Source organism: Canis lupus, chromosome 25 (genome assembly GCF_011100685.1).
Source record: "Canis lupus familiaris isolate Mischka breed German Shepherd chromosome 25, alternate assembly UU_Cfam_GSD_1.0, whole genome shotgun sequence".
In the NCBI taxonomy this organism is placed as follows: Eukaryota; Metazoa; Chordata; class Mammalia; order Carnivora; family Canidae; genus Canis; species Canis lupus.
The window spans coordinates 47,923,622-47,934,000 of NC_049246.1; positions in this window are offsets into that span (position 1 = coordinate 47,923,622).

Genomic DNA, 10,379 nt, shown 5'->3' on the forward strand with positions numbered 1-10,379 from the left:
GATGAGAACTTTTATTGTATTTATTGTATTTTATTTCACCGTGGTGAGAGCCCTTTTTTAAAAAATTTTTTAATGTTTTTTTTGTTTTGTTTTGTTTTGTTTTGGTTTTTTTTTTTTTTTTTTTTTTTGGTGAGAGCCCTTTTAACCTGAGATCTACTGAAATAGCTATTTCAGGGTCAACACAGCGTGTGTCTCCATAGGTGCAACGCTCTCGACAGCCAGTCTCCGAGCGTACTGGTCTTGCATAACCGAAGTGCTGAGTGCAGCGGATCCCCACTCAGCCCCTGGCAACCACCGGCCCATCCTTTCCCTCCGCGAGTTTGACCATCTCTGATTCCCCAGTAAGTGGAATCATGCAGGATTCGTCCTTCTGTGACTGGCTTCTCTCGCTCTGCCTGACGTCCTCGAGGGCCATCCACATTCTGGCATATGACACGATTTCCTTCCTTTGTAAAGCTGAATAATGGTCCCTTGTGCATATATAACACATCAAAAAATTCATTCATTCGTCAAGGGATGGCAAAGAGGTATATAAAAGATGCACCGTGTCACTAATCACCAGGAAGCGCAGTGCACCCCCCCTCCCCGCCCAGGGCACCAGCAGCACACCCGGCAGGTGCCCAAGGATGTGGATGTGGAGCCAAAGCACTGACCCAGGGGTCGCAGACCCGGGAGTCTCTGCCCAAAGGGCACCGAGGTGCCTGGACCTAAGTTAAAATACAACAGCCCTGTGATCTGGGGAGTGCACCTCCTGGGATTTACCCAAAAGGACCGCAGTCAGGATCTCAAAGTGATACTGCCCTGCTGTGATTTTTTGTAGCACTGTTCCCAGTGGCCCAGGCCAGCCCTGTCCTGCTGAGCTTTTAAGCCCAGAGCACTCCTCCTCCTCTCCCTCCGCCCCTCCCTCCTCCTCTCCCTCTTCCTCTCTCTCCTCTTCTTCCTCCTCCTCATCCTTCTCCTCTCCTCTCCCTACTCCTCCTCCTCATCCACCTCCTCATTTTCCTCTTCCTCTTCTTCCTTCTCCTTCTCCTTCCTTCATCCTCCTCTTCCTTCTCCTCTTCCCCCTCCTTCTCTTCCTCCTCATTCTCCTCTTCCTCATCCACCTCCTCATTCTCCTCTTCCTCTTCTTCCTTCTCCTCATCCTTCTCATCCTCCTCATCCTCCTCCTCCTCCTGGCCCTTCTCTCCCCTCTCTCCCCCCTCCCCTCCTCCCCCTTGCCCACCTGACCCCTTCCCTGGTGCACACTGGGATGAGGCATCTGCCCCCCAGCCGGCCCGTCCTCCTCTGCTGGGCCTCAGCCTCAGACATGGCCTGTGTGCTGCTGCCAAACACAATCCTGTAAGGACTGCTTTATCCTGCGAAGCTGGTGCTTAATGATGCAGAACTCCCCACTTCCTACCCTTGATTTGTCACCGTGCTCCTTAATAGCCCCTGAACCCCGCTGACACTGACCTGGGCTCTACCCCAGAGCCTCAAAATCCACCTCTGCCATCAAGCTTCCTCTCCTCTGTCCCCCGAGGTTGAGCCTGTGCTTGTCCTGTGCACCTGATGCCCCTATGGGAAACCCCACTGGTCCCTCCTCCAACCCCTCTCTCCTGACACCCTTCCCCTCCTCCCCCCACACCCCGCTGTCTTTGAACTTTTACAGAATTGGGATCTGTAACACATTACTTGCTATTTAATTCCATTCTGTCCCGTTACCCGTGTTGATCTTGGCTGTGATCTGCGCACCCCTTGAGGGTGGAAACTGTCCTCGTTCTGTGGTGTAGACCCAGAGAACAGATTTGCAGAAGGGGGCTTCCAAACTGAGCTCATCTGAGCTCCATCAGGCTTGCACACGCTTTCATTTCTATGTTTTTCCAAACCAGTCATTTCTTTAAACTTAGATGGCTTCCTGGTTAAAGGGACTTTCTATCACCTCGGGAAATGGAAAACTGGTTTCAGCCATCCTCAGAAGCTGGCTGTAAAACAGATTCCCTGTGTGCAGAGAAGCGCCATCAGCGTCCACCCACCACGTCTGAGACCTGCACTCTCTCAAGGGCTGGGGATGTGAGGAAGACGGACTCAGACTTGTTGTATCACAATTGCTGAATCCAAGTGCATCACTCTCAGGTTCTAGTAATTACCATTGGTTGTACGATTTTCAGGTAGCAGGTCCTAAGTATCATCTCATCCAAGCCTCTGTGAACCTGGTGCTACTATCACCCTTTTTCCAGATGAGAAGACTGAGGCACAGCAGGACACACTTGCTGTACAGCTTGCCTGAGGTCACACGGTGGCAAGTGGCCGAGTCGGGATCCCAGCAGCAGGACAGCAGCTCCCCTAAACTGCACAACAGGGAGAAGTTAATGCAGGAACGTCGCAGGATGGAAGTTAGAATCCCAGGGGTCTAGGTCACGGGAGCTGGCACACAGCTCGTGGGCGACACGGGAGCCTAGGAACATGGTCTGAGGGAGAAGCAACAGTTACAAGAGACTCGGTTCTCTCCAGGCTGGTGGGTCAGACACATGGTGTCAGATGCAGATTAATTTGAAGAAATGAAGACGAGCCATTTCTTGCGTGCCTGAGCGTGCGGATGAAAACTCTCGGCTGCCGTGCGATGTGGAAAATAAGAGGGTGGCATGAGGTCAGCGCCCCAGTCTCTGCCAGTCTGGGTGGGTGGAGGGGGCCTGTTTAATCCCTGTGGGCAGGAGTTGATGGGCAGGTGTTAAAGGTGGGCGCACTCTCTGAGACCCTGGGCAAAGAACAGACCACCTCCTTGGCCAGGTGTGGGCCTAACACAGAACTGGAAAGAAAGATCCTGCCTGACTCCTTTTATCCAAGAGAGGACCACAGTGTTGGGGAAAGTGGTTTCCCACCGCGGCACAGAGAGGCAGTCGCGAGGGACTTGCCCCTGGTCCCAGGACGGCCCCCCTCATGGGTCCTGGGTGAAGACACAAGTAGTAGTGAGATTTCTGGCCTGCCCCCACTGGGGAGGGGCAGGACATTTGGGGTCTCTTGGATCATTAAAAATCAAAAAAGCATTTTCTTTCCAATCATTTCCTTTCACGACCACCTGAAAGCCATAGGCAGTTTCCCATCGTGGTGTTTTATTGAGTTTTAATGGAAGTTCAGCAAACCAAAGACACTATTCATGTTTCTTACACGAAAAACCCCAAGTTGTACTGTTTCCAAAGAGGCAGTCATCAGAAAATAATAGGGTCTCTTGAGAATTTACTTCCTGCTTCCAGAGAAAAGAATTGTGTTTTCGGCTTGTATCTTGTGGAGTCAATGGCTTTTAGGTCACAGGCTGCTGTTCCACTGAAGCCAATTTCCTTCCAAATTTCCTGGAAGGGTCTTGGCCGTGAAGGTGAACAGTATGTAGTGCAGAAGGTGACCCCAGAGCAGGGGGTCAAAGATTCGTGCAGGGCCCCCACAGTCCCTGAAGAAGGTCCCCACCCGGCACAGCAGCCCCCTGGCCCTGGCCAGCAGTCCCAGCTCCTGCTCTAGAGTGTCACGGTGACCTGACATGCCAGGCTTGGCCAGCCCCAGACTATCCAGCCTCACAGAAATAGGAGGGCCTTGGGGCTTGACTCCTGGACTCGGCCCTTGGGGCGAGGACCACGGACATTACACCCCCTGGAGTGAAGTTCTTAGACCCCTCAGAGTAGAAGTCGCATGCTCGGAAATTAGCAGATACCAGCAAAGCTGGGGTTCTTAAATGGTCAGCCAACAGTTGACACCATTCCTCTGACCTATTGAGTGGTGTCTTGGAAATATCCAAATTCTTGGAACACTGGTCACCGGACTCACAAAGCTGAAACAAAGAGATTAACGGGAACCTCTGAGTCGGGGAGAGTGTGAGCTAAAACCGCAGCTGCAGCCTCTCCTAAGGCCCGTGGGGTGGGTGGGGCTCCCTGGGACACCCCTTGTGCCGCTGGTTAACCTTAACCTTCGTTAAGGGCCTTGAACAAAACCTGAGCTTTGCTCTTTAAACCCGACGTGGGCTTTTGTGGTGGGAAGAGGAAAGCCAATTTGTCCGGGGAGGAATTACTTACAGCTGTCTCCCGGGCCTTGAGGAACAAAAGGGGGGCATTTGCAATGGGAACAGAAGCCTCTGACAGGATGTCTTTTAGACTCAGAGATGTGAGGCTTTGAGGCTCGGGTCTGTCCCCCCATTTGCATTTTAACTGCGGTTTTCAGGCGAGGCCATTGTGAACAGGACAGGCACCGCCCCTGGACACAGTGTCTGGGCAGCTGGACACTCTGCCTATTGTTGGCAGGTGTTCTGGGGGACATGGGGCGGCTCAATGCTCTTCTTTCAGTTTCTCTTGGTATGTAAACGTCTCCTTGTCGTTCCAACGAATTTTGTCTCTTATTTCACCCATGCAAATAGAGAAATAGAATTCCAAACTACTCTCCTCTTTATATAAATGACTGGAATAAGAGTAACTGTAGATATCTCCTAGGCAGACAGATAAACCAAGGCACGTCCAAGCCTCTGTAAACCATAGGATGTTGTACAAAGGCTATAGGTTGATGTTAGGTAGTGATAGCGCGTCCTCCACAGGGAGGGCCATTGACCTAAGTCCCCACAGGCCCTGAGTTGTCCTGAGTCACCTAACAGAATTCCATTTGGAAGACCAGGAGCTGTAAAAAAAAATAAATAAATAAAATAAAAATTAAAAAAATTAAAAAAATAAATATTTTTTCAAAAAAGAGGTTTCAGGGAAATACTGGGATTTACCATCTAACAAATCTCATCTCAATGATTTCCTTGCATAGATATCACAGAAGAGAATTGCTAAGAAAAATAAGAAATCAGGGGGAAGAAAAATCACTGCGTGCCCCTTCGATGTCATCGTAGAACAACATCTAACAATTGAACAAGCCCATTCGAGGAGCATCTGAAGCTCTAGAAAAACGCTTTTTTAAAAAATGTAATACTTATCACTGATGTGTGGTAAGGAGCAAATTTTTATGTCATAGAAAAGAGGATCAAGCCCAAATGTTTTGGTGGTGGTGGTGGTTTGTTTTCCTGTTTTGTTTTGCTTTTTGCTTTGCTTTCCCTGGAAGCCCCCAATTTTGTTTCTGCTTTGCGAGCTTATTCAACATTCTTTCCCTGTCGATCACAAACGCTCGTATCTTCTTTTGAACTAGCTTTTATCCTTCGGGTTCCCTCATTAATGAGTGAAGTGAATCTTCAAAACATGCTCACTGTGTGTTTGTATGAGCTATGTTTTACGAACTTCGGGAAATACTACTCTGACTCTATGGTTAAGTTTCTAGAAAACACTGATGGTCTTTATGCTAGATTTACAGCAACAGAGCCTAACGAGAGGAGGAGCTTTCATTTCACATGTATGCCTAAATAAAGGCCAAAATGCAGAAAAATTGCCTGAGGGAGTTGTGAAAAGCCACCATCGACTTGGGAGAAATCTCCTCATGGTAGAGCATCCATGACAGCATAAATGTTATCTACTCATCAAAAAATATTTTATAGGTAGCAGCTGAAAGAGATATTATTTCCACTTCTTTGTATGAGAGTGGAATCATAGCTGGTCTTTTTTCATTGTTCATGGAGTAATTATTTTAGTCATGGTTTTCACTGTCCTTCCCTCACAAAGTCATGTTATTCTAAGAAGAAAAAGTGAACAGAAAAAAAAAAAAAAGAAGATAACACAGTAAGAAACTCTACATCAGATCTTTTCTATATGGAACATTCAACATTTTTTTTCCAAGAAAACTCAACTTGTTTGTAGAGGCAAATATCAACAGATGAGCTCCGGGAGTGTAATTGCTTTAGGAAAAGAAATTCAGCTGCTCCGTGTCCTTTCCAGGCTTCAGATGAAGACCTTGACTGCTTTCCCAGGGCTATTTTGCTTATCTGCTGCAGCTGTATTATTTATAGGGTCAGAGAAAGTCAAAGTCTCACCAGTGCTCATGGATCAAGCGGACCCTCCCAAACGCTAACTTCCTAACGTTCATCTGGAGAGTTCCTGGAAGTTTTCTATACGAAGTTTGGTTACTTACAAGTTTGGGGGTCATGTGATAGAGAAGATATATTTTTCCCTTCTGAATTCTCCTGTAAGGCAGTAAGAAGGGTGGTGAGCTAGCCTGTTTCTGGAGATGCGCAGGACAGTGGCCCGGACAGCAATTCGACAGTGAATTGCAAAGCCTGAATGATCAGACTGACCGAAATGTCCCTCAAACTGAAGTGCCACCCTTCAGGAAGCATCTGTGAGTCAAGTTACATCTTTGGAGTAAGGCATATGTCTCCAGAAAAAAAAAAAAAAAAAGCCCTCTTAAAGTAGAAAATGCTATTTGGGAAGAATAGCTTATTAGCTAACTAGGTCTTAGGAATTTCTGATCAGGAAAAAGGGCACAGAGGTGAGAGGCAGAGGTGGGCAGGGAGTTCAAGAGAGCTCCATGTGGGGAAGGGCTGCCCGGGTGTGGGGGGGTGTCTTCTTCTGTTTTGTTTTCAGGCGGAGTAGGGGGTGTGAGAAGCCGAGCGAGGGCTGGAGGGACAACGGGAGCCAAAGAGGGAAGAGAGCGTCTGTTTCCCAGTTGTACCAAAGACCTCATATCTCACACAAAATTTTGTTACTTCTGTAATCTCTGCTGGGTCACACAGACATACTTCCTCTCTCTGAAGCCCATGTGGGGGACTGTGAAGTCAAAAGCCCAGTTTCAACCTCTTCATCACTCTGTGACCACAGATAATTTGCCAGACTTCCTGAGTCCGTTTCTTCACCTGCCAAATAGGGGACAATATCCCTTATGCATGTGCCTTGGCTTGTGACAGGTGCTCAGGAAATGTTGGCAATAGGCATTCCATCGAGGTAACCTATTGAGGAAACATTCAATTTCTTGGGAGATGCAACCTGGCATTTCGGGTGGGCTGGAGTCTTGTGTTATTAGGGTTCGTATACAAAGAAACTTAGACTACATGATGCTTGCACTGGGAAGAGTACGTTCGTTCTTACCATTGACGCTGGACAATGCTAGGCTCCGCATACAAGTCAGGTGCCCAGAGCAGAGGCGCAGGAAATGTTTGCTCCAACCTTCAACACTATATTTTGTGCCCTCAACCATAACCCTGGTTGCTGGATGCTGAACGACCCTTGGAAGGTACTAATTATCTGGAATGTGGACAAAAATCCATGAGATGTTCCATCAAGCTGATGGCCCCATGCAGTTTAGGGTCATAGCTCCTAAGAGGTTCCTGGGCAAGTCAGGTAACATCTTCCTAAGGAAAAGCTTGAAACATGGAATCTGGACACTTGGTTGAATGAACTGGTGCAGCAGAGGAGGGAAAATGTTTCTCCAATGCCAGGTTGACAATAGACCCTCCTGTTGATAAATTGGATAGATTGTCTTTTTGCTTCTGCTTGAGCAAAATTCTCCCCAGATGACATGAAACTTTATAAGAGTGTGTAAAGATGAGCATTCAATAGAATCACAGATCATAATTGTATTTATTTAAATCCTCACGTAGTTGGCCTTTGTTTAAGATTTTTATAGAGTGGATAAGAGAAGCAGCAAGTGTGTATTTCACACAAATTGCTAGCACAGCCCTCACTTCCTCAGGTGCCAGCAGCACCTTCATTTTCCCAGGGTCTTTTGATGCCTCAGGAGACCTGCTAGGGTCCAGAAGTTGCCCCGCTGGCCTTGGATCCCATATCTCCCATGCCCCATCGTGCCACTTCCCTCAAGGGGCCTTCCTTTGGAGGTTCTCCCTCTTTTCTCTCCAACAGTTAATGTCTCCAAGCCCTTGCCACCAGCACTGCCGTCACCTTGGCCCCATTGGTGGCCCTCAAGGGCAGTTTTGGCATTCTACGTCCCTAAGGCCACTCTTTGCCTGTGGGATGGGGAGGGAGTTTGGAGAGATGTTCTCCCTCTACTGGCATTACCTGCTGCCCAAATCTTCGTGTTATGGGAGTCCCTAGGTAAAGAAACTTGGTCACAGAACATTTGAACGGTATCAGGCATTGAAACTCTTTCTTCAGCTTTGATTCTTCCAGCAGCTCAACTGTCCCTCCGCCCACAGGGAACTGCCTGGAACTGGGGCTGTCTGAAGAGGACCCTGGAGAACTCAGTGATTCACCAATGGGTCTAATTTTGGGAAAAAATGTCATTATTCAGAACTTACTGAAGAGGCAAAGAAAAGCAACGTCTTTCATGAATAAAGCTTGAACTTCAGATAAAACCACAATGGTTGGCTGCCTCCCTGCAAAGAGGGCAAAATCCCATCAAAAAGAGAGCACTCACTTTGCACTTTCCTCAAAAGTGTGGAGAAAAAACCTTCAGAAAAGCTTAGTTCATTCAAACTTACAAAACAGCCATAAGGTCACTAGAGATTTAACTTCAGTGTGAACATTTGGGATAAAATTAAAGAAAGGTTTATGAACTTCTGAGGAAAAGTCCAAGGGCAGTTTTCTTTTTCCAATATAACTGTCTTCTTCTCTTCCTTTTCTTTTCAAAGTATATTCTCAGCAGCACCACCACCATCATCATCATCACATCATCACCACCATCCTACTGGGAAGACAATTTAGGATCCAAATTAAATGGAAACCAACATAACTTTATCAATGGTTCCTGATTTAATATGTATTTACTATTATTACTATTTACTGTACTATATTTTTTCTTTCATTTTAGTGCTGATTTTTTTAAGTTTACTTATTTTTAGTAACCCAATATGAGGCTCAAACTCACAGCGCTGAGATTAAGAGTTACACGCTTTACCAGCTGAGCAGGCTGGATATCCTAGTGATCATAATTTTTAAAAATCATATTTATAGAGATTTCTAGTGATTCAGTGGTAATATGGTTCTTTTAATTTTCTGCAAGACTCTACTACTTCACCATCAGTGATTCTCCAATGAGCAGCACTTAGAGGAACTTAACTCTCACATCTTGGAAAGAACAGTTATATATACGAATGCTGGCATAAGATGCTTTCAGGACATTTACGGCCTATCCCTATGAACACATTTGGATATTTTGTTGAGAAACTGTTTAAGAAATGCATTTTAGAGAAATGTTAGAAAATTAGGGGGAAATGTTCAAATTCTAAAAATAATATATTTAGCAGTCATATGTTGTTAATTGGTAATATATGGCGATATTGCCTGGAGACATTTTGATAGTTAATAAATAAGATTAACAAGAGCAGAGATTGCTTTCATTTCTAAAATTTTAAAATTTGTGTTAAGCTCTCACACGGTAGAAAGACAGATCAATTATTCCAAGATCAATAACCACTTCTTTTGTAAAATATACACTAGATTTGAACCATAAGTTTGGATTTGGGATAAAAGGGCATAAACTGAACCACAGTTTTGTACTTACTTACTGTAGTAAAACGTAAATTATGTATAAAATAGTTTCAACACAATGATTTTGTTATACTTGGTTTTGAGGTGTGAAAGACATGGATTTACATGGACTTAGGATTTGGATAATTCACAAGTTTTCATTTTAATGGTGCTTGTGTAAATTAGATAGAAGGTAGGGCAGTGCAAAGATGCTTCCTAATCAGTGTAAGGAAGGGAGTAACTCTTGACCATCTGTGCTGACAGGTGATTTCCACTTAAAAAAATAACACACTTTAAACCCATATTAATATCTGGACATATTCTGATACTAAGAACCACAGGGACTTATATAGAATGTGCATCGAGCTCTATGTTGAGTAGACCTGTATTACCTTGTGTGATGCTCCCATCAACTTGACAAAGTAGGTATCGTCACCATCACCATCATGGTCATTGTCTTCATCTTCATTATGTTACAGGCAAGGAGACTCATGCTTATGGGACGTGAATTGTCTGCTCAAGATTGGCCACCATGCATGAAGGAGCTTGACATAAAGCCAGGCCCTCTTCATGGCTGCTGTGCTCAACCTTTTGTGGGTGGAGCACACTGGTGTGAGCATCTTCACTTCCCAGTAGGTCTCCAGTGTTGCTGCACACTTAACAGTGCTGTGTGTAGACACCATGGTGATGGCCTCGAGCATTTTATGTCCTAAGAAAGACAACACCATCAATCATACAAAGAGGCATTTGAGTTTTTTTTTTTAAATTTAACTTTGCCCCAAAATGTTAGATGATTATTTAGGGTCGTCTGTCCTAACGGCTTTCTGTCAAATGAGACACTCGCTCACTGGTGAGTGTTTGTTTCCATTTTTATTTTCAAATTACAGGGTTTCGTGTAGCTGAGACCATACTCTACTGTACAGTTGAGTTTTAAATTAAACCTACTAAAAATGGAGACTAGAGTTGGATTGGCCACAAGTATTTCAAAAGTATTTTTTTCTTCTCATTTGTTTTTAGTTTATTTTAGGACAGGAACACAGAAAAGTGAATGACAGACCAAAGTATCATTTCTCTCTA